The following is a 26,028-nucleotide window of genomic DNA, read 5'->3' as shown; positions in this document are numbered from 1 at the left end:
ATCTAACATAACATAATATCATCATTAGGTAATATATGTTTAAGGAGACCATTTTGATTTAAATTTAAAGTAAACTTCTTTGAGGAAAAAGAAGCAAAGGCCCTTTTTTATTTTTAAAATGACATCCTGTAAGTTTTCTTTAAATCTGACTAGATCTGCCATGACATTGGGAGAATGAGAGAGTGAGAACTGAATGGAAAGAAAGTGAATGAAAGACACAGATAGTGAGAGAGCTCAAGGTAAAACAGACCAACAGGGCTGGAAGAGGAGTACCAAGGAGAGGTCGATCCAGGGTCGGTGAAGGCCCGGCGGCCATGGAGCCTTCTCTAGGAGGACAGACTCTGATAAGGCCCAGGCAGCTCATACAGTGCTGAGGTTTATGAGGGCACCAAGATAACAGCCTGCTGATAGGACCAAGCAACTCAGCTGGACTGCAGATAAGAGGCAAGGACTTGTTGCCCTCAACAGGAACAAGATTTCTAATTTCTACAGACCCTGCGCTACTGTGGTAGCAGCATCACCATTTCTGTTTGGAGATAGAAAATGAAAAAGGTTATTTTTTTTGTTTTTTCTTTTGTTTTTTTGTATTTTCTTCATTAATTACTTACGTTTTGGCTTGCTTCAAGCAATTGCCATTTTTTATATCCACATTGCACAAAGAAAAACTGAAAATTATATACTTTTCAAATGCAAACTGTATGTAATTACTTTACAATTCAAGCTGTTATTTCAACATGTGTATTTAACATTCAGGTGTTTATACTGTAGGTGTTCATAATTAATATTAACATTTGGGATTGCAAAGTAATTATTTTATTCTCTTTATTCCCTGTATTCTAACGGAAATCAAGAGAAACCCAGAATCTTTCCAGAATATTTAATAACTTTTCATTCCAGAAAAAAAGAAGCATTAGTTCTGGTCTCAGCAAACTCATTTTGGTCAGACATACTTTTGTGACATAAATATTATATTGACATTCAGCTGTTTGTATTTTATACTTTGATCTATATTGTATAATGTGATGAAACCTAAACTGCCTTGTTTCACCTTTCATTTCTGTTGTGCATGTATTCAAATCTTTGCATTATGTTTCAAACATATTGGATAAGAATGTTTAATTTTCACATTTAGCATTCATCTCATGCTGCATGCACCTCCTACGAGCTCTGCTCCTGTTGTTTGAAGTTAACCCACCATGCTCTGCACTGCCTTATTAGCTTAATAGTTCAAATTTGCAGTTCAGGAGTGATTTATCACCAGTTATTGATGCAGCATACCAAAGTATTTGTGAATTGCTTCTTTTTTTCATTTAATGATCAATTGAAGCAAATTTTGAAGATTCAGCTTGTTCAGTTCTCAGCACATACTAAGCATAACTAAGGATAGAAAGTGTGTTGTTATGGGATGTAGCGAAAAGACCCAGAAGAAGGATTCATTGACAAAACAAAGTAAATGAAAGATAAATTTTCAACAATAACAACAATAATGATGATAAATAGGCACATAATTGACAAAATCCAAACTGTTGGTGGATACTAAATACAAGGAAAAAGCCACAAATGACTGTCAAAATAAAACAGGAAGCAACACTACGTGGAAGCAGTAATCATGAAAGAAGGTACTTGGAGTACAACATTAAACTAAAAACAAGTACCCTATTTCCCGGACTACAAAGCGCACCTGAATATTAGCCGCACAAGCTAAAATCAGGGGAAAATCCTGTTTTGTACATACATTAGCCGCACCTGACCAAAAGCCGCAGGTGTTTCAATGCTGACTTATCATATGTGAGAGAATATGCACAAAGGGAATTGTCAGGAAAGAGATGGCTGTTTGGAGACACACCCCTTTTATTAATATTTTGAAAAACAAGTTATGGGTACATATTTGCATAACTTTTTAGGTATATGTACAAGTAGCGGTAATTACACGTACGAAACATGTACTGTGCTTCATAAATGAGTAACAAATGTAGTACATAACAATAACCTACAGCACACCAGAAAAATAGATTCGGACTACCTTTTAGGCTCAGGTGCAGTGACACGGCTTTAACAAGAAGAAAAGTCAGTCATTCACCACCATCTTCCTGCGCACTAAAACCACCAAAGTCCTCTTCTCCAGTGTCGGATACGAACAAGCTCAGGATGGCTTCGTCATCCACTCTCAGCTTCTTTCATTCGTTGTCACTTTCAAAACCAAACAAATCCTCGTTGTCAGTGTCAGAGTCGAACACCCTCAGAAGGGCCGTGGCGGTGTCCTCCTCTCCATCATGCAGCAGTCCAGCCCTTCGAAATCCGTTGGTGATCATGGATGTTTTCACACTTTTCCACGCTGTCAGATTCCACCGGTGGAGTTGAGCATAACTTGCTTTTCGCAAGTTTATCGCCGCTCGTCATCCACGACTCCCGCTGAACGCGTAGCGCTACTTTGAAGTTTGTTTTTCGCGCTACTTGTACAGCACTATGTTGCCTGGTGGATGGACACATGACCAACATACCACTCTTGAACCCCGATACTGTGTGTCTGATCACATGCCCTTCCGCCAGGCAACGTAGTGCCGTACAACAGCGGAACAAACAAAACAAATCGTCTTACGATATCACAAAAATCATGGACAATCCATAGAAAAGCCGCACCTGACTAAAAGCCGCAGGGTTCAAAGCTTGTGCAAAAAGTAGCGGCTTATAGCCCGACAATTACGGTATGTTTATAACCCCAAGAACAGGCCCCTCCAAAAAATTATTCAACAAAACAAAAATCCTTAAACAGAATTTAAACCAGAAGGTATACACTAAGACTCAAACTGACAAAAACCACAGGTCACGACACATGTATGAGTCACTGGATTTGTCTTTTAAATTACATTACATATTACACAATTACATATACACTATATGTAATTTCTACTGAGAGATCTATTAGATCTCACCTCATTACTGGCTAAATTGCAAAAACATCAGATTTACACTAAAGATAGAAGAACAAGATGAATTGTTTCATCTTTTAATAATGCACATTTCAGAACTAATAGCATATTAAATCAAAATGCTTTGAAAAGGACTCTGAGGGTTAAAATAATCCCATTAGCAATATCTGACAGGAAAAGGCAGTGGTTAGCCTGAGCAGCTCTCAGTCGTTCATGAAAAATACAAATACACTATATTTACATGTGAGTATTTATATATGTGCATCAGGCATCTGCACATAAGTATAGCAATAAAATCTATTATGAACTTACAAGTGATGAATAATGCAAAACAAGGAATCGTTTTACAGGACTGGTTATACCTGTTTCATAATTTACTGTAAGTAAAGATGTTTGGGGAGACCTGTCACGCAATGAGCAAAATGTTCTGACTCAACACTATTCCATTTAGTTAACAAACTTCTGGTGTGACAAAAGTTAAATTTCCAATTTGATTGTATTATTTCCTGTGCCCTAGCGGAAATTTATTACCCTATTAAGCATTTGTAGGCAAGTTATCAGTACCCCTTTTTCTTATTGTTGCTGGTTGTGTTTACTTCATTTCTTTCCTCTCTCAACAGTTCTTGTCTTTTTTACTTCCTCTTTCCTAATTAGATATTCAGTGGGACAACTCTGCCCAGCCTTTCAGGTGCCATCTGTTAAATATAACATATATTAGTAACACTCCATCTGTCGTTTAATCTAATCTTTATTGAAAATGAGAAAAACAGAGAAAGATAGATGAAGATTTGCAGTTCCTTTTTGTCTGCAGCATATTCAATTCTGTACCTGCATGTGGCTGTTATTTATGTGTGTAATACTAGTCTCCTGCTACTGTAACTCATCTTCCTCTGTTGTCTTAGCTCCACCCCTGCTTTATCTGCACAGGGCACAACTGGGGAATGGGAAGGAAGTGGTATCAATTCTGCTACTAACCCCTGTGGATCTGTCTCATACGCCCCCTTATTGGTGACTGTGGTTTTTTTCCAACATTATATCACAGCAAGGTCTCTGTGTATAAATTCAGGTGTCAAAAACTTTCCTAGCTCCATTTGTAGTCAGGACGAAGAATTGGTTTTGCATACATGTGGCTGTGCACCATTCATTTGACAGCCTAAAGGTACAATTTTAGATGCAAAAAGTTTGTTACCAGATGTGCGTGCAATCAGCTCATTTCATGCACTCTTGGTTTATTTTCTGGAGGTTGTTGATTTTGCAATGTGTAACTGAAATAAATTTAAAAAAAAAATGAATGTACCAAATGTAAATTTTTGAGAGTCAAAATAAATAGTAAGAGCATACAAATAATTATGTATGCCTCTTAAGTACAACATTTGATTACTGATGTTCTTTGTCAATATCAATGCAATAGATAGATAGATAGATAGATAGATAGATAGATAGATAGATAGATAGATAGATCGATAGATCGATAGATAGATAGACACATCTTACTGTGTTATCTTGAAACAATTTAACACACAACACTTAAGCATTCCCAAAGTGAACCATTTGATTGATTTGCTGAATGTGACTCCTGTCATTCTCCAGATTCTCAACCTTGTTTTACCTTTTTCTCACATCTTTCATGCTGAGCTCCTTTTTATCCATGACTTTGTCCAGCTCTCGTACACTGTTTCATTCTCTCCTGAGTCACCTTCACTCCTCCTCTTCATCCTCCTCCTCCTGCTCCGATGTGTTTTATGGCTAAAAGCTGTTATTCCGCTCGGCTGCAGCCCGACTCCTCTCTGTAATATTTCATTCATCAGAACAATTAAAGCGGAACATTGGTTTCTAGGGTGATAATTAGGGTTTGATGAGTGAACCTGAACGCCACCAGGACAAGACAGCTTGATTACTCTCATTTGCTGGTCTCTGTGCTATTCCAGGGTTATTATCCATTGTCTTGTCAAGCAAATAGAGGAAGAAAACAGCCATGAAATGGAGAGAGGTGAGACCTAGAGAGACAGATAGAGATAGAAGTGTAGAGGTAGAAAGAGGCATGGGAGAGTTTGTTGGAGATGAGTGGCTTGTAATAGGAACAGGTCTTTCGGATAGTGATACACCACATTAACTCTGTCTCCTGCTGCTTTTCAGTAAAACACCCATGGCATTTCTAACCTTGTGCACTGCACCATGGAACTTTTACCACACACCGTAAATGCAAACAACTTCCTTACTCAAATTATATAGTGCATTTACCTTAATTTATAGCTTAATTTATACCTTAATTTCATTTCATTTGTTTTTGCTGACTTTCAGTTGTATTAAAATAATGTGCACCTTTTTTTAAAGATGTGAAGTTTTGCAGTGACAAAGGCAACAACTTATTGAACTGTTAAATTCAGATTATTGTGTCAGCATTTGTGGCTAAGAACAGTGTTAAGAACAGCGGGACATCAAGACTGATACAATAACTGACTTTTGTCCAGTGTTCATATGGTGAGTTAGATAACCTTTCTCATTCATGTATGGGGTGGCTGTAGCTCAGGAGGATCCCTAGCTCCTCCAGTCTGCATGTCAAGTATCCTTGGGCAAGATACTAACCCCAAGTTGCTCTCCGATGCATCCATCGGAGTGTGAATGTGTGTGAATGTACTTAGAAAGCACTATGTATAAAGAAAGTGCTTGTGAGTATGGGTGTGATTGGGTGAATGTGGCAATGTTGTATAGACCGCTTTGAGTACTCTGGGAGAATAGAAAAGCGCTATATAAGAATCAGTCCATTTACCATTCAAAAAAAATAATATCGTAAATGTTAAAATGATGTCAGTTTCAAGTACTTCTTAAAAGTTACCTGGAAGCCCCTGTTGCCTGTTGTCCCTAAGCCATCCAAAGTTTAAGAAAACAAACCAAAAAAAGGTTTCTGTCAGATGTCTACTGTTACTTAATTAATAATGTGTTCAAAGACTTTCTAAAACAACCAATAAGATAGGCTGAGTTCAGTTATATTTACATTTAGGCAATTCATTTAGATCTCACATACCCATACCATATGGGTCAGCCTATGCTTCAAATTTAGGCCTTCACAACCCAGCAAACATGGTTAAAATGTCATCTCCTTGGTCAAAACTGATGAAAAACAAACCACAAAGGGACAGCTTTCAATATCAACAACAACTAATACTGTTAATTCAAGGCTGTTCACATATGTTTTCATATCATCATTTTACTGAAAAAACTTTTATTTCATAATAATTAGTTATGAGATAGCAAAAATCAGTTTTTAAAAACAACAAGCACTTCCAGGCAACTTTTAAGAAGTACTTAAATCGACATCATTTTAAGATTTACCATATTTTTTGAATGAGAAAGGTTATTTAACTCACCACATTAATTTCCCAAGATTTCCCAAAAATTAAAAAAAGAAAAACACTTCAACTACGCTGATATTTATAAATCTACCTTTAAAGACTTGTTTTTTCCACATTCATGACTGAATTTTATTTGTACGACAAGCCAACTCGACTGCATAAGTTATTAAGAGGCAGGCTGGCTAAACTGATTTTTTTCACCACCGTAATTTCTTATGTAACATATAATGCAGAGGTTTTTTTTTTGTTTGTTTTTTTTTAGACAAGAATGGACTCCTAGATAAAAGAAAGAAATCACTAAATAACACTATCTTACTTAACTGTTTTGAACTATTACTTATTATTACTATTACTATTATTAAATGCACTATTTTTTATGTAGGTGATAGTATATTTGTCCATAATTATTTTGCATGCATCTGTGCATTCAATATTGTTACAACTACTGACTCATTTAAATCAAAAAAGCCATTGTTGGAAATAGATTTTAATAATTATGGAGTGTGTATGAACTCCTGGGTTCTACATTTTACCATTTCAATTTTAGCCTCATTTGCAAATGTATTAAGACATGTTGGGACATGGTGAAACAAAAGTGTGAATTGAATTAAGTAAGGGTAATCAGTTGTGGGATAGATAGAAACGCACATAATCACACTTCACTGCACAGCTTTCTTTCCACACGTCCCTCAGAAGATTAACCTATCAATTGTTCTGACATTACCTATTCAGGTTTGCGACCTGGGAACACCAAACAGTTAAAAAAGCCCTAATTCCAACCTTCTGAATCTTAAGGAGCACGGCATGTATTTTTGTTTGTATGTATATATATGTTTGCCTTTTACAGGTTGCAGAAAGTAACATGTTCATCTGTGTGTGTGTGTGTGTGTGTGTGTGTGCATGCATATGTGATGGTTAATGGGGAAGCTCTGCAGTGCGAGTGACCCAAATGCGTGAGAAATGTTTTTAAGCTTGATACCTAAGCAGCTGCCAGCTTTTTTTCTCTACATGTAAATGTTGTTGACCTTCTGGAGAAACGGTTTCTCACAGCATGCAGCACTAGAATAATAGCTGTGCGATGTTTGAAGGTAGAAGCGACCTCACTGTGTGCACACAAAACATCTTTCCCGCCAAGTGGAAGTAAATTGCTTCCAGTCCTTCCTCCCTCTCCTTTTTTAGGGCAGCTGAGTGACATTTCATGAGGCCATGGCACATACATCTCAATAGTAATCACTTCAAACTTGTGATGCTCCATTTGCTTAACGATTAAGCACAGAGAGGAGGCTGAAAGAATTTTGCTGCTAATTCAATGCTTTAATGAGCCTGGTAATTAGAGCTAAATGTTAATGAACGGTAGGTACTGCAATTCAATGCCTGGGCAAGGGGTTCCAGTAAAATCCAAAGGGGATGGGGCATCTCTGAAGAGCTACTATGACATGAGATAAGTAAGGACAACACAGATCTTCAACAGTAGTGTTTACAGTAATACTGTAAATACTATAAACTATTATTATGCACAGCTAACTTCACTGAATTGACATAAATGTTATCTAGATAAAGAATGCAAGTTATTTTCTAATGTCTGAAAAAAAAAAGACATTTAACAACTGGATCTGCTTCACTGTGCCCAGATAATCTTTTTAAGTTTATGAAACTGAAAAGAAAACTAGCAATATTCAGATGTTTCTTCTTTTCTTTTCTTTTTTTTTTTACATAGGTAAATTTATATTTAACAAAAGTCAGTCTGAAAAAGGGGAAAAGATTTAAAGTGTAGAAAGAGGGCGGGAATGAATGGTAAAAAAGAAAGGAAGATGGGGGAAGGGAAGAAAAAAGCTGATGGGGAAAGAGGATGCAGCTTCTCTGTGTGTATGCGAGAGAGAAAGAGACGGATAAAGAAAGTGGTGTTCCCCCTGCAGCAGTCTGTCGGCTCGGCGTTCACGGTGGCTGAGCAGAGTGGAAGGCACAGTCGGCCCGCAGGGAGCACTTGGCACGCCATCAGCTCTGCACCGGGCACGCTCACCGCCCAGCCAGCACAGCCCAAACACACAAGCATAGGCGATCAAAACAACGCCAAACAAACACACACCAAACACACTGACAACATGTGAGAGGAGGGGCAGGGGGTGGCACAGACATAGAAGAACACTGGTTTATTGTTTCTGCCGCTGAACCCTCATACTGTTCTGCTATATTTAATAAAGGAGGTGAAAAGATATGTTTTACAGAACGGAAAGTATTAAAAGGACAAGTTTTTATTGATTCTACTAAATTAATGTTTTTGTTTGTTTGCTTGTTTTTTGTTTGTTTTTTAAACCTGCAACATGTCACCATAAGATGACGCCATAAGTGAAACTTTTTATTGTATAAAAATCTTGGATCATTTTGTTTAAAAAATCGGTCAAATGTGATGAAGATTTCCAGTTGACTCCTTTAGAATCAGCTGCTTTTGTCTTTTCTTTCTTTTTTTAAATTAACTTTAAGATATCTAAAGAAGCCATTCAAACTTTACCCCTTAAATTCCACATGATACTTTTTTTTTATTGTTTAAGTTATTTTAAAAGTTGCAACACAACCACTAGTTCAACTTTCACATCTCATTTTTGCTCCACGGCTGTCGATGGTGTGTTTTTTTGTTTTGTTTTTTAATTTGGAACCTTAATTTGTTAATTTACAGTTTCTGTTCTGACAATGTTAAGGTTTTGTTCTCTCAGTTTGATTGCCAACTTACTTCTATCATAGGACTGAGGAGAGTGGTGATGTCATTTTGGCACTCAACACTTATGTTTGTTCTCAAGAGCTAAAACTTCTGCAATATTGTTGTAGTTGGTGGGCACAAAATGTAATGTTATATCAGGGCAAAGTTTACTTGTAGCACAGCTAGTGTTGTCTTGGACTGTCTCATTGGATTCAAAATGTTAAATCAACCATGCCCTGCTGCCATAAACATCACTGGCTAAATACAGAAGCGAGTGGAGTAAGGATGTGATCACTTTTGGTTTGCTGCAAACTGGCTTTGTCCTCCTATTCCATCCCAAAAGCATTTACCATTGCTGTTTTCTGCAATACATTCCATTGTGTCACTTTTATTTTGTGAAAATACCAGATGTGCAGGTTTCTAGATCCATGATGTTTTGACTTGAGTGTTTTTTCTTCAAACCATCCGGAATGACTTTGTGGCCCCAAAGGTTTGTGGTTTCAATTATTTTAGTAAATAGAATTTCAATCCAGAAGATGAAAACTTGACCAATGTAGATAAAACTTGATAATAAATAAATCTTTTGGAGAAAAAAAAAGGATTTGGTAAGAATTTTAGACTTTCTCAATGAACTTAACTGAGTTTTTCACCCCTTTGAATTGATATTTTTGTCTTCTAAGGAAATATAATTTTGAGGAGTGTAACTCAGGTGATTCTATAGTGTAAATGTAAAAAGAAAATCAGCATAGTTTCATTAAATGTCCTGAAGTAATTATATTCATTGGTGAAGGGCACAACTGTGTTCTCTGTCCTGGCCTTTTCCTGCTCAGTGGCACTTGTCTATGTGCCAGTTAACAAAAAAAAAAAGAAAGACAGAAAAAGATCATCAGTGAAGAGAGACAGAGGAGGCTGATTTTCAGCTGATTTCAAACAGCTCCTTTATGGCACTAAAACCACTCTGTAACCAGGCCCCAGGCAGCAGCTCTTGGAGTGCCTAAATATACCAGCACAAGTGCCAATGAGAATTAGGTCCCAGGTTTCATCTTCCCTCTGGAACATACCTATAATGGACAAAGCAGGTCTTTTTAGTGCCAGTGCTGCCTTAGGTTCCCAAATTGAAAAGAGCAGCTATTTTTGAGACTTGTGTTCCACCTTATATGATGACCAACTAGACTGTCGGAATGTGAAGACCAAAGTCAAAAGTTAATTCAGTAAAATAAATAATTACTTTGGGTTTTAAAATTCTGAAGGGACTGTTTATACAGCTTCCAATGCTGATTTTAGGACAGGTAATAACACTACTCTTACTCAGCAAGATGTTCACACTACTGTGTACTCCACAGATCATTTTATCTTAAAGATCAAGTTCTAAATAATCTAGCTGTACATTATTGTTATGGCCAGGTTGTAGAATGTAAAATGAATATATCATCATTTCATAATGGCTTCCAAGTAATCTCTTCACAGTGCAACTTCATTGTAAAGGAGCTAGTCTAAGGACTTCATTTTTAGAAAGGAATGTACTTTTCTTTTTTCTTTCTTTCTTTTTCTCACACACCATTCTTTTTCCGGGTTGCAGCAATGACTGTAGTCTATAACTCTAAAAGACATCCACTTTATCTAGTAAGAGTGAATAATGATACCTCATATTAACTTCAGCTAAATTTTAACAGACATTTTTGCAGGGAACAACGACTGCAGCTTTTGTCTCCCATTTTTAACAATGACTCTGCTTTAAAGACTCCACACTTCAACTATAACTACTTTCCTTTTACTTCAGTTTTTTATGCTTTACTTTACAAGAATGGGATTTTATACTGGCAGTAACAATGTCTGGCGAGAAGCACTTTGTGTCTTTGAAGTTTTTACACCACGGGTCTTCAAAGCACCTTTCAACTCTGTCCGTAAAGAATCCTACCAGCCAACCATGATACACTAATTAATTAACAACCCCCTACTTAATCTAATTAAACAGGTTGTCAGCACACTCTAGCCTTGAGACTATCACTCACCTTTTCTTGGATCTAAGACCACACAGTTTGACTTCTATGTAATTAGACAGGTGTAGCCATTTTGATTGCTTTTTCTTCACATTAATTAGTGGAGGATAATTAGTTAAAACGAACACACACATATATATATATATATATATATATATATATATATATATATATATATATATATATATATATATATATATATATATGTATATATATATCCGATGACAGTTGTTAATTATATCCGATGACAAGATGTATCACTTAGGTTGAGATGAGACAAGAACAAATCAAATTTGCATTTTCAGATCAACCAATTAACCAGTTTTGTTACATAGAAACACACAGAATAAGACATCATCAGTTATGATTGGAGACATTATCACTAACAAACAATAATGGTATCAATAAACTAGCTTTTCTACATGCTCTGGATAAAAAAATAAATAAACAGAGGTTAATTTAGCAGGGAAGTATGGGAAGTTTGGAGAAACTGGTTGGTTAGCAGGCAGAGAAGAACAATACAGGTAGTAGTAGTATTTATTTATTTATTGTCATTGTCAAGAACAATGAAATTGCGTTTGGGGCTTCCATACAACCCAAAAAAGAAGAAAATAATAAATCTGTAATAAAGGTAAATCTGTAATGTAAAGAAAAGGTGAAACAAAATGACTATGAGAAAGAGACGACACAGAGGATGAAAAGAACAAAAGGCTCTCTGTGAAAGAGTCACTGAGAAAGATGGAAATATAATAAAGAAGAGAAGGAGGAAAATGAGTATCTGGATTCCTTCAGATGACAAGATAAGTTTTCTAGAATCTTTTTGGGCCAGAATATATCGACATACCATTAAGATCTATAGAGCTACAGTAATGCTGTAGAATCATCAGATCACTTATGATTCTACAGTAGCATCTCAATATGTATTTAATATTATATTATATTATATTATATTATATTATATTATATTATATTATTACTGTGCTGCCAGATAATTTATTTTGTTCTAACTGGAATTTCTTGCAGTGCCCTACTGTAAGATAGATGTTATTGTTTTTACTGATAAGATCGATAATAATTACTAGTCATACCAAAACCTTCAACACAGTACAAAACTGTAAACCCTCAAAATTCATTGATGTAAAAAGCTCCTCACTTTACGGAGGCAGTGACTAAAAGCACCAAGTTTAAAGCTGCTAAATCTGATAATTGAGTGATAATTTGAAATAATATTTAAATCAAATAAGTGACTGACCACCACTGGAAATGCCTCATCTTGTTGCTGAAAATTAACATATTTCAAAAAATATTTTAGACATTCATATTTACAAGCATAGCATAGTTTATGAGCAGGCTTGAGAGTAGAACTAATGTGTAATTACTATCTTTTAATTATGTTTCAGGTTAATCTTCCGATTAATCAGATTGTTTCATTGCCATCATCTGACATTTCAGTATGCTGTTTTAGTTTACAGTTGGATTTAAAATTACTAAACAGAGAATTTATATAGTTGTAGCTTTGGAAATATCACTGTTTAGTCACTAGTTGTATCAGCCTTCAAAGGCTACATCATGCAAATGGTATTTCCCAAAGCTGTGCAAAAAATACCAGCATAGGGGAGGTTATAATTAAATCGGTTCATTGCTGCTCTGTGGAGGGACACGTTTTTGCCAATTGGACTGTCACTGGTTACCAATACAACATCAGCTTAAATCCGTCTTCTCACCCAGCAGGAGCCAGTCTGTCTGCATGGCATAGAGCCTGGTCACAGTTCTCGTTGTGTGTGGCAGGGTTAAACATGAAGTTGGAGGAGGGTGCAGAGATAGGCTGGACTGGGGTATTGGCTGACACTCGAAACACATGTGAGAGCTGGCCTGTGCTGCTTCAGTCTGCCATATTTGCTCCAACTCTGCTGTGCTGAAATTCGTTAAACGATCACAGGGGACACTTTATGACATGTACAGGTGGCTGTGTGTGTTTGTGTTTAAGTGCATGTCCTTGGTTTGCATAAATGTATGTTATTATCTGCTTTGCATGAAAAAAGTATGATTCATCTAGTTATTAGTTATTTTAAAACTGCTCTAATATTTTGGGGATTTCCATTTGAAAAAAAAAATGAAATCTCTTTTCGTAACTGTCCATGTGGTAGGAATATGAAGGGTACCGTTGCCAGGCCCACTGCAGTGATCATGCAGCTTTAGTGAGCCATCAGTCAAAATTAACAGCCTCATCGAGCATTCAGGACGGGCATCAATTAAAACCAGTGGAGCTCAATATTGTTTTATGGTATATTTACATTTTAAAGCTTGATTTAATTATCTTGGGAGCATAGAGCTTTCCCTGTGGCCCTCCCTTGTTCAATGCTCATACATCACTTCCTTCCATTAAAATATAGATGGGACATGAAGGAGAGATATGGACAAGACTCAATAGTCACAGAAACTGGTCGATGAAGGATGAAAAGCTCATATGAAAACTTTTAACAGCATTTTTAAAGTATAGTACTATGCAAATTTGACATGCATACACAGTGTTTTGTTTCAAAAAGATGATGTATACATTATTAAACCCGCTCATGCATTGAAATGAAGGTATTGGTATTTAACTGTATTAATAAAGTTTCCTCAATCTACCCATCTACTATCCATCCATTCATCCATCTATCCAGTTCAGTTCAATTTATAATGCCAGTTGATAAAAATAGTCAGTCCATCTTAACAATGTAAGTTAAAAAACTTACAATATAACAGTGAGCAGTCCAGTGATCCCCTATGAGCAAACACTTATCAACAGTAAGGGGGAAGAACTCTCTGTCAACATTAAAGACCTTCAGTATCTCTAGCATGTCTGTGGGGCAGACAACTATCTACTGTGACCAGCTGTGGGAAGTCAGGGAAAAAAGATGACAGAAAAGAGGAGCATAGAGACAAACAAAAAAATCAAGAAACAGGACCAAAAAGTGATAAAGAAAATGTTAACTACATACAATAGTGCCATACAAATGCAATGAAAGGGGGCCTATCTAGCCCAGTTATTCAGGACAACACTACACCTGGATTTTAAATTGATGTCTAGATTTTAAGATGCAAATATAAACACTGCTATAGATCTTTTATATGTTGTTAAAACATGTGGTCAAATATGAGTCTTGGGTTCCTCAACAGTACTTCTGAAAAGCAAAGTAATGAAGTTTTTATGTAGCTTCGTTAAGGAAGATCTGTTCCCCAGTGCTCTTTCTGCAATCCTCTTGATAATATAGATTTTTATTTTTTATTTTTACTACTCTAAATGTCTTTGTCACTTTAATTTCCCCAAGTTTCACTTTAACGTCAACACTCTTGTCCAATAATCTTTCTGAACAAATCAGGCCCTAGTCCCTATTCTTTACTTTCATTGTGATCACTCACGTTCCCTTTTAGACAATCTGTCACGCAGCCCTCTTCCTCTTTATCCTAATCTCATCTGGGTTGCCCACGGCATCTCATCAAGTGTCAATCAACCAATCTGCTTTCTCTTCTTTTCCATCACCAATGTCTAGTCCAGGGGGAGTCCAGTCACTATTTCCTTCCTGCTCCCGAGATATCACTTTATACTTTCTTATCAGTCTAGTCATCAAAAACAATACATTTTACATGTTCATATTTGGTGATTAAAAACAATCATAAACAGTCTCTCCATATTGAAATACCACTTTCCTTAAAATCAATGGTTTTTGAACTGAAATGTTATGATCAACAGTATTGTATGCTGCACAGATATCTTGCAGGAAAAGCACAGATTCAAGTCTATTGTCTGATGCTGTGAGCATATCATTAGTAACATGCTCCTGTGCTTTTCTGTGTATTCTCAACCCTGAATGAAACTCTACAAATAAACCATTCCTCTGCAAATAATCACAGAATTGCAAAAATTCTGTACTTGATGTTATGTCTATGCAAGGACATGTTTTTTTTTCTCTTTGATGGTGAACATTTCATTTGTAAAGAAGTTCCTGAATTGCTACTGAGAGCCAAAGAAATACAAAACTCAAGACAGCTGTGACTTTTGTCAGCCTGGCTGCACTGCTGAAAAGAAACCCGAAATCATGCTTTTCACCATCAGTCATGAATAGATGCAATTCAGGTCTTGTTTTTAATTCACGAATGCAAATGGTCTTTGTAACAATCCCCATCCCTGTTCCCACCGTGGAGTCATATATTTTTAGTAGTTTCACATCAAGCAGCAGACAGATTTAGAAAGCATACTGTAATTTAATATTTCTGTGTGTGTGTGTGTGTGTGTGTGTGTGTGTGTGTGTGTGTGTGTGTGTGTGTGTGTGTGTGTGTGTGTGTGTGTGTTGATTTCATTGATTTAATGAAATTGACTGTGTTAGTTTATCTGTTCGTTTGTGCTGTAAAAATTGCCTGATAGGCACAAATATAATGTAATAAAAAGTTTGTAAGTGGAGCCTTCTATGACTTCCCTGATAAGTATATTGGCTATTACAGTGTAGAAACTTGTCAGCCTAACTGGCTACATTTATAACCTTATGATAATTACATTAGACTGATCCGATCTCTTAATTCTATAGGTGGTATTGACAATTTTTCAAGCATTAGCGGTGCATTGACAGTGGGCTGTAGCTGTCCGTGGTGCTGAAACAGCACTATTGCATGTTTCCACAATGCAGCAGTTTTGTTCTCCACTCAGTTAAAGGTTAATCTTTGCTCATCTTTGTGTTTTTGAGTGATGTATGTTTTGGAAGCACAGTTCTTTTGTTTCAGCTTTATGTGTGTGTGTTGCATTTTTACATTTTTCATGTTATTGTGCAAATTGTGTAATAAAACTGGTTAGTTCCACAGTTCCTCATCAAGAAATGTACTACATCTCAGTGTCCGTGTAACTTTGTCGCTCTAGATCTGTGTAATTGTAGGTCGTTTCCCCATTCCACACGTTATATCTGTGGGTTTGTGCAGCATGTTAACATAGATCTACGCATGTTCCATATAATAAAAAATGTATTTGTATGGACTTGGTCTTTATGAGTTTGCCTCCCATGGTTTTGTTGTTGTTTTAATTTGTGCAAAATGGGCTATTAAAGTTTCTCTCTGATGTGGTGCAATTCAGAAGCAACATTCAGAGGACCTTTTATATTTCTGTTATAAATAGCAATTAAGACTTGGAAGTGAAAACACTGTCCTGGCACTGAAAGGCACAATACTGAGAGACAAAAAAAGGCAAAGATCTTTTTCTCAATTTGGGATTTGATTTTTGTGTTAGGACCATGTCTTTGGGGAGAAGTAGGGAGACGCTACAGACTAAAGTAATTGCAGAAGATAAAAGAACAAAAGTACAGGCATAGAATGGCAAAGGAGGAGGATAATATAAAAGAAGAAGCACTCAAAGTGGAGATGGATGTAGTGCATTAAAAGTGTGAGAATCTTTAGGGAAGATGAAATGGCAGAAAACTGAGAGGAGGTAGATGGACAAAGTGATGGGGAGAGAGGATTAAGAGATGGAAAGCTAAGGGACCTACGTGGGAGGTATGAATTGTGGGTAAGCATAGAGGGATCTATGGGCAGATGTAAACTGAGGTAGATGGAGGAAAAAAAGAGAGAGAGCTAGTGGGTGCAAGAGAGACACGGGTGCTGATGGAAGAGGGAGGTAGAGTGAGATAGAGGGGAAACCATGTATTAAGTCAATGGGATAATGATGTGTCAAAGCGTGACCAAGCTGTGAAAATGGGAAAATGTCTTTCATCATCACTAAAGTGTCCTCTCTCTGACCCCTTCAGGTGAAAATTAAAATGGTGGGGACGCAATGGAAAAACAGTTTCAATTTACTTCTAAGTGGAGTAACATTGATTCTGGGTTGAAAGCAGGGCCTGGAGGCTTACAGACACAAGAGACCAGTCTTTCTCTTGGTCTCTCTCTCTCGCTTTCTCCCCTCTCTCTCCCTCCCTCCCCTCTCTCATCTATCTGTGTCTGCATATTGATTTCCTGTATTTAATCACAAGATTCTTAATTATTTACCCTGAAAAGCTGCTCCGATTTCAGGATTATTATAACATTTATATAGTAACACTGGTGTTGATTTAAAGTGAAACCATATGAGTGGTGAAATGATGAAAAGAACATTAGAATTGAAGGGTTTTCTGTTGTTGGTATGACAGTGGTTCCCAGACTGGTGGGAAACCAAGTAGTGAGATACAGGGTTTTAATAGTTTTGCAATTTTCATTAGTTTTTATTTTTATTTAGTTTTGACTTCAGATTTTCAATTTTATATCAGTTTTAATTAGTTTTTACCAATTGTTTGCTAGTTTAGTTTAGTTTTTATTTTTTTGAAAATCCTTAGTTTCAGTTTAGTTTTAATTAGTTGCAGTTATAGTTTTAGTTGTGTTTGCAATAATTAAGTGCAACAAAATCCCAGTTTCATCATATCATTCTCTTCTGCTTATCCTTGGGTATGTTGCTATTCCAGCTACCATACCCTGCACCCTGGACAGGTCGCCTGTCTGTCGCAGGGCTAACACACAGAGACAGACAACTCACATTCCCACCTATGGGTTCTTTAAATAAATAAATAAATAAAGGCAGATGAACAACCATTGATACCAGGCAACGATAAAATGTATATCTTGGCCCCAATGAGACTATTAACTCTCGCAGCACCGGGTGTTCGTAATTTTGGTTCAAGTGAATTGATAAACTTTTTGAAGGCAATTGACTCACACAGTTATGTAGATATCCCCGTCCTGTTGTCTCGGGATGCATCACGCTGCCTTGCCTGGGGTTAGCTGCTGTTTTCTGGGGATGAGGGTTGAGTGTGCTCCCTTACCTTCTCAAGGTAAGCTAGCTTAGCCTTCTTGTGTGAGCTTTTCAAGTGCACTTTAAGGTTTGTGGGATTTTTTTCCCTTTAGAAATGTCCCTCATAATTTGTCTCTTTCCACTACAAGACACTTGCTTTATCCAAAACACAGTCATATTCAAAGTAATCCCAAATTGGACTCTGGCGCTTTCTCCCGACTTTTCCTGACATGATTCTGCGCGTGGACGGAGCAGCAACACAGACGACTCGACTAACGTACTGCCACCTGCTGGCATAATGAGACACAGCAAGAAAAAAATCTGTAAACTAAACTTCATTTTCAACCTTGACTATTTTATGACACGCACACATCAATGAAAACTAAACACATTTTTGCTATAAATTCAGTTAATTTTAGTTAGTTTTGTGAACACTCATTACAGTTTTAGTTAGTTTTCCTTTTTTTGTTTTTATTTTTATTTCCATTAACGAAAATGTTTTTTCAATTCTAGTTTTCGTTATTTCGTTAGTTTTCGTTAACGATAATAACCTTGGTGAGATATAGAGTGGAAGGCACTGGGAAAAAAATATGGAGTAAAACTTGAACTAACTAAACTACAGGAAAAGAAAGTGTGAAAACCAAATGGTTAGAAACAGCTTACGATGAGCAAAGAGAAGGAATCATGGAGAGTAAATAATTATATGAAAGTGATGTTAACTGATGAAATATATATCTGTATTGTCCAAAAATATAATTTATGAACATTTGTCTGTTGCCAGTGAAGCGCATAAGAAAATGTAATGCCCATTAATCTGGATTTCATGTCGATTAAAGAACCAGGAAAGACTGTAAACATTACCTCAAAAGTAAGTGCCCAGTTGTACACTGAAAATTTGAAAAGTGAAAACTCTTATTCAATTGCTAGAAGTTGGATTTGGTGATGATGATGTTATTCATCAGGATGATAATGAATCCGACCACAAAGAAAGGCTAAAGCTTTTCTTTAGGTATGACATATCAACTCGATTGAAAAAATTCAGTTGATATGTCATTTCTTGAAACAGTCAAGATCTCCTTGGTTGAAAATTTAAAAAAGTATATGGTGTAGTATAGCGTTGTACTGGAGCTATACTACACCAAAGGTGTTCAGCTGATAGGTCAACTACATTTCAAAGCTGGAACTGGCTTGATGGACATTATTGTTTTTCATTTGTAAAGTCCAAACTGCTCAGGCTGTTAAACACACACACACACAAACACACACACACGCACAGATGTGCAACATAGTACTAATCACTTTTAGTGATTTCATTTTTTTCTCCATTTCATTGAAAATATTTTTTAACACATTATTGATCTGTGTATTAGCTGAAAGCTGAATATTTTCCAAATGTGCTGATTACATTTTTTTTTCGTAAGATTTTGTATCTAGGAGTTTTTATGTGAAAATCTGAAATTAAAATGATGGATTTCACAGTCAGTGTAATGTTTGAGAAATCCACAGGAAGCTGTTAATTACTACTAATATAATGACAGCCTGCACTCATTCTTCTAGCGACAATCTAAACCTGCCACTAAAGACAAATTTATTCAGGGGTTTTATAAAGAGTTGAACAGGGAGTGTTATGGACATTCAAATTTCTTTCTTTATTATCTGAGCAGCTGCAACTGAAAACACAGCCAATAACAAATCTCCTAATCCAGTCACCACATAACATACAAAGAAATAGCAAATAGTAACATCTTGATGCTGTAAATACTTAATAGATGTTTTGTTGACAAAATCTAAAATACAGGGAGACTTTAAAGGAAAAAAAGTACACGAGTTCTAGACACGGTGTGGTCCCATAGCCCCATAGCATGTTGTGTGTGGTACAACACAGTATGAAGGCTTAGCCTGTAGTGTGACCAAGCTGTGCTTTCAAAGCAAAGGTGAGAAGGTAAAAGAGGACCTCAGGTTTTAACTCACACAGAATTACAATATTACCTCAGCTATAAAATACAAATGAAGTTTACAAGTACACATATGCACAAAAATACCTTCACGAAACTGAAGGTTGAGCTCAAAACATACTTAAGTGAATGAGTCATAACGTACCAACTCAACCTACTTTCAATAACTGTGAAACACTCAGGAATTACAGCTTAAAATAAAAAGCTACAATTTCAATTAATAAAGACTTTCTCAGCCATGTGAAAAGCATACTAGTGATGGAAATACTTCAATTCGTAGTATATAATAAAGCTAAAATCTACTTCACAGGCAGTGAGAAGGCCACAGATCTGAGTTTGTATTTGACTCTGTATGGTTCTTAAATTTCTAACAACAACAAATCTCAAACAAAATATTGAAACTGGAGACGGGTATTTGGAGAAAAGAAATAAAGGGAGTGAGTATAAGCGAGGATTTCCAGCAGCTGAGGCACCTGTTCAGTAACTAACACTGAGTGGGGGGAAAATGCAAATCCCCATTAATACATTATGATCAGTTAGTGCAATGTTTATCCATCCCAGAAGTGCGGTGACACATGATATATATATATATATATATATATATATATATATATATATATATATATATATATACGGCCGTAGTGATCGATGTAGCGGTTCCGAATGACAGCAATATCAGGAAGAAGGAACACAAGAAGCTGGAGAAATACCAAGGGCTCAGAGAAGAGCTCGAGAGGATGTGGAGGGTGAAGGTAACGGTGGTCCCCGTGGTAATCGGAGCACTAGGTGCGGTGACTCCCAAGCTAGGCGAGTGGCTCCAGCAGATCCCGGGAATAACATCGGAGATCTCTGTCCAGAAGAGCGCAGTCCTGGGAACAACTAAGCTCCCAGGCCTCTGGTAGAGGACCCGAGCTTGAAGGATAAACCGCCCGCAGGGGCGTGCTGGGTGGTTTTTTATATATATATATATATATATATATATATATATATATATATATATACATACATATATATATATACATATATATACATATATATATATATATATATATATATATATATATATATATATATATATACATATATATATATATATACATATATATATATATATACATATACATATATATATACATATACATATATATATATATATATATATTAGGGGTGCAACGATACACAAAATTCACGGTTCGGTTCGATACTTTGGTGTCACGGTTCGATATTTTTTCGATACAAAAAAATGTTCATGCCTTTTTAATTTGTCATTTATTAAAATTATAAATATATATTTTAACTCAAAAGTACAGTTTTTAAATTTAACCCTAACCCTTGTGCGCGTTTTTTATTTTGACAGCGAATGCGCACCTGCGGACCACTTATGTGCAGCCCTGGTTATTTAGCTCGTCATATTGCAGCCACAGAAATTCTTTTGTCCATGAAACCATAAAGCTGCACTTTCTTTTTGCCTTATAGTCTCATTTGTCATAACTTCTCCGTTTTGTGGTAAGCTTTTCTTTGGCTGTCACTTCTTCACCCTGACCTGTCTTATTTGGCTCAGCAGAACTAAAATATATATACTGCTACTTTTACACACGACTCACATAAGCTCAGCGATTCTTTGCGCGATCAACCTCTCACATGTTTAAGCTTGCTGCGGGAGATTTCACTTGTCATGTTTGCATAGTAAGCTAACGATTAATAAGACGATGTCAGAGGAATTGGTGCACAAATTATCATCACTCACAGATCAGTGCTGTCATTGCAAAGTGAAAGCAAAAAAACAAGCGCAAATTCAAACGCGATTTCAATATGTCACATATTGACAGTGGCTCACCGATGCCAATGACATAATTACCCAGCTACATTTCTGAAAGAATGCAAAAGCATTGACATATATTTTTCCTACAATAGCCCGACGGGCAGGGCAGAGAGATTTTTGTAGCCCGACTGGAAAGATCGCTAGCTCCGGGACGTCGGGCTAGCGATTTTGCAAGCCCTGTATCTGATTGAGGAATCACTCATCTTTGGAAAAGAGAGTTTATTACAGAGAAATGTCTCTTTCCAAAATAAAAGCTATACTATCCGCTTCTTCTGGGCTATATTCTCAGCAGCATAAGGAGAATCACGTGATAACAGCTGTCTAAATGACTCGGCTAAAGTTAGTAGCATGCTTGTTGTTTTTGTCTTTGCACTAGGATGATGTCGGCGTAAATGTGCAGTCATATTCGTTGTGTTCCCACTAGTGCTTTCGGGTTAATCTCGTTGAAATGACCTTAACGCCACAACACGGCAAATCTCCGTTAACGAGCTACCGCCGATCGCCCCGTGCATGGGGCTAGACGGCCAACACGTTAACGAGCTAACTGCGCTAACACACTAGTTCACACCAATGTAATTAAGCATTGCATGGCACATCCAACATACTGTTTTACTTTAGTCCATGACTCGCTTACCTTCAGGGTCATACGTCACATGAAAACCAAAATAATTCCAAACGCCAGATCTGAATGAGGGTGGGGGAGGTCCATCTTGCAAGGAGAGCTTAACTTCTGTCTCGCTAGCTTGCCCTGCGCTCTTCCTCCTGACTATGCTGTCTGTGTTGAGCGCTCAGTGGATCTGCGCTCGACAGTGCAGCCTAGGTGGAGTAGTCGAACGCAGATTCACTGAGCGCTCAACACAGACAGCATCGTCAGAAGGAAAGTTGATAAAATAAATTACAAATGTTGTATTGTTCGATACATATGCGTACCGAACCGAAAGCACTGTATCGAACGGTTCAATATCGATACGAATATCGTTGCACCCCTAATATATATATATATATATATATATATATTTAAATCTAAAACAGAACTGTAAAATTTTACAGCATTAAACTTCAACCTTCTGAGTGAAATTGCCTCACGGTCGAGGATTTTTCCTCGATTTGTATCAAAAAGGGGGTTTAAAACTGGATTGGCGTCAGCATGCTGTGTGACTGCACTCAAACAGCCCCAGCTTTGCAACACATATGAATGCTTCAAGAGAAAAAGCACTGTGACACATATTGACTCATGCTGGTCTGGAGACAGTATTGATTTCCCATTCAGAGATCCAGAGACAGCGGCATACAGCTGAGGAGAGAGGGGCATATTAACTCACCAACTGCTATCCAGGCCACATTACGGCTTTTGCAAACCGCATACAGAAGTGGTGAGAAACCAAATTTCTTACCCATAATAGAGATTTCAAACACGAAAGGAATCGGGCTGTTTATTTCATTTCAAAGTAAAGTGTCTAGTGTCTGTTTTCATGTATTGCTGCATTTCTTGTTAAGATTACATGTCAGCCTGGACATTTATTTTAGGCTTTATCTGAGAAAGGCACCTCACTGGTGCAGTTGTGCGCTTATGTGTTGATGGCATGTTTGATGTTCACCTTGGTCAAGCGCAGCGAGGTTAATGGTGGCCACATCAGCAGGTGACTTAAAAAGCGTTTAGCAGTTATTATTGATGATGCAATTACTGTCCAGACAAAGGCGAAGTATGCTTCCCCTCTAACATTATACCAGAGGAGCTATGCATCTTGCTGCAGGCTGGAATCTCTTCCTCAGACCTCCATTCTGTAACCTCCTATTTATGGAAAATCATGTTGTCACTTGATGGGGTTTTTTTTCATGATACAGAGAAAACATAATCTACACAATATACTAGCAGATTCTCTGATTGTTGTGGTTTCTCTGTAACTTTGTAGGGTCTTTACATTACAATATTACGCAGCTTCGGGTGACTGATTGATCATTGAATTGATAGATTATTCATGACAGGCTTTAATGACTTAAAATGGGAGGAGAACATCTTGAATGGGAAATCATATTACCAGGTAGAAATTGTCAAAATACATGCATGGCACTGCCCAATTAATGAAAAATATAAATTTTAAAAGAAATGATTGGCATTCCTGTGGCACCTGACTCTTCAGCACTTCTATTTTTATTCAAGCCACATGAGAATAATTGACCCCCTGCACAGGTTCAACTTCCAGGTGAACAAGCTCATTGGTGGGTCAAAACAAAACTCTGTCAAGTCATCAGGTGTGCTGATTTGGGTTTTGGATAGCCCGCCCTTCACCTAATTAGAGCCTTGTGAGACCTCCTGGGTGGCTGCTCATGGTAACCTGCAATATAAACACAACCTGTCCACATGAGGAGTGTGTGTGAGTAGCACCGATTTCATTTTACACAGCAGGGGGAGATTTTTACTGTTATTACCTGAGGGCCGTTATGCAGACAGATGCCATCTCAGTTGGAGGCGCTCAAGTGAACAGCACGCTCTTACACCTGCAAGGGTGCACACTTGCATACATATTTAGATGCATGTTTTGTTAGTCTACTTACAAACACATTCATTACTAATGTTTTGTGATACTAGACTTTTAAGAGTTCTGACAGAAAGAGAGGCCACATTTCTCCCATACTGGCTTTTTGGCATTGGTTCTCTGTTAAAATCTTTCTCCACACATATCAAGTCTTCAATAATCAGTCCCTGTCATAGCTTAAAGATTTCATAGTATCCTATTTTCCCAATAGAGCAATTTGCTCTCACAATGCAGGCTTACTTGTGGTTCCTAGAATTTTACAAAGTAGAATGGGAGGCTGAACGTTCAGCTATCAGAAGATAGACTCCTTCTCTAAGTTTAAGATTTGACTCAAAACCTTCCTTTTTGATAAAATTTACAGTTAGGGCTAGATCAGGTGACCTTGAGCCATCCCTTAGTTATATTACTATGGGCTGAGAGTGCTGTGGGACTTCCTGTGATGTGATACAATGTTATACACTGATTATTTCTTAACACGTGTCTTTACAAACTCTTTAGATTCATTGAGACACCAAATGTCGATGAGAACAAGTTAGATGTTAGAGTCTTTACTCAATAAAGAGCAAGTCTACCAGTAAATATTAAGGACCTGTGGATCCATCCATCCATTGTGAGGGTCATTCAGGGTCATGTAAAGAGCATACTAGCATGATCCTTACATTCTGTTTCTTCAAGGATATGCTAATCATCCTAGCTAGCATAGCTTGGTGATGCTTTTAATATGGCAGTAATACACAGTGAGTTTTAAAGCTTTACGCTGTAAGATTATTCAATTTAAATGTGCTGTAAATTAGAAGAGCTGCCACAAATTAGTTCTATAGCTGTATGTATTTGCATAAATGGTCAACTGTTCCACTGATTCTTGAAGTTTGAGTCTTGTATTCATGGTTATTACCTATTAAGTAACACAGCAGAGATATGGCAATAAATGTCCAATTTACACTTTACTATGTACTGCTGGAAAACTAGCTTAAGTGTTTGCCAGCATCAAAATATAAATCTGATAAGCACCGTGCCCTACAGCCACTAGTGACTCATTTATCTTGGGAAGACAGAAGAAAAATATAAAACCTGAGATGGGTGATAATAATTGTGTATGCGTTACTTGTCAGGTTGTTCAAGTGATCATACCTGTCACAACTGTATCACTATTTCACTTGACAGTTTCTCTATGCCTTCATGCTTTTGAGAAACATTATTGGTAGTAGGGGAAAAACACGACAGGGGTTTGTGGCTTAGCACATTATTAACTGGTACACCCGTCAACCTGTGCTGCAGTGTCATTGACCTTGTCTTTGTTTTGGTATTTTTCTATGCAGAGAGATGCTACTATTGTGTTGTGGGATTCAATGGAAGCTTTTCACAGCAGGTTTGGGAATTTTTGTTGTCCAAAACAAGGTAGCCAAATGTGTATAGAGGAAATACAACACAACACTAAATTGTATATTATAAGATGGATAACCATAAAGATTCTATTGTGTACTGCTTGTTTTACAAATTAAACTGTCTTTCTTTTATGTACTTTAAGATAAAAAGCATGATACTATTTATTGTACAATGCACGCCATGAATTATGAAAAAAAAACAGAAAACATGTGCTGCTATAAAAAAAATAAATAAAGAACTGTTTGAGATAAAGATTGAATTATTTCCCTAAATCTTATTTTAAAGATGTATAGATGCAGAAAGAAAAAGCTTTTTTCTCTCATATAACTGAAACAGATATGCAACACAAGCACCATGGGCAATTTCATTTAGTATATTCAAAATGATCTCATATTTTAACATAGTCCAGTATGTTGTTGTCATGGCATGGTTAAGTATAGTAGTTGTTTTTTTCCATGTTTAATGTTTTATTAAACATAAAAAAAATAACAAAATGTGTTCATAATTTTAAAAAAGACTCATATTTGAAGTTATATATTATCCAGCAGGAAACTGGGTTTTTTCCA

General features: G+C 36.8%; 1 long non-coding RNA gene across 1 annotated transcript; it reads right to left on the bottom strand.

The window, feature by feature from the left end:
- Positions 1-894: 894 nt before the first annotated feature.
- Positions 895-22,514, bottom strand: LOC309691357. Its single transcript, XR_014271965.1, has 3 exons — positions 22,174-22,514; positions 4,540-4,927; positions 895-4,195 (listed from the first exon to the last, which is right to left on the bottom strand). It is a non-coding gene; the product is annotated as an uncharacterized lncRNA (long non-coding RNA).
- Between the last annotated feature and the right edge of the window lie 3,514 nt (positions 22,515-26,028).

The sequence above is a fragment of the Aulonocara stuartgranti genome (genome assembly GCF_965226115.1).
Source record: "Aulonocara stuartgranti genome assembly, chromosome: 16".
NCBI classification, from domain to species: domain Eukaryota; kingdom Metazoa; phylum Chordata; class Actinopteri; order Cichliformes; family Cichlidae; genus Aulonocara; species Aulonocara stuartgranti.
Note: the sequence above shows the minus strand (reverse complement) of the source record. Positions and strands in the feature narration are given on the sequence as shown.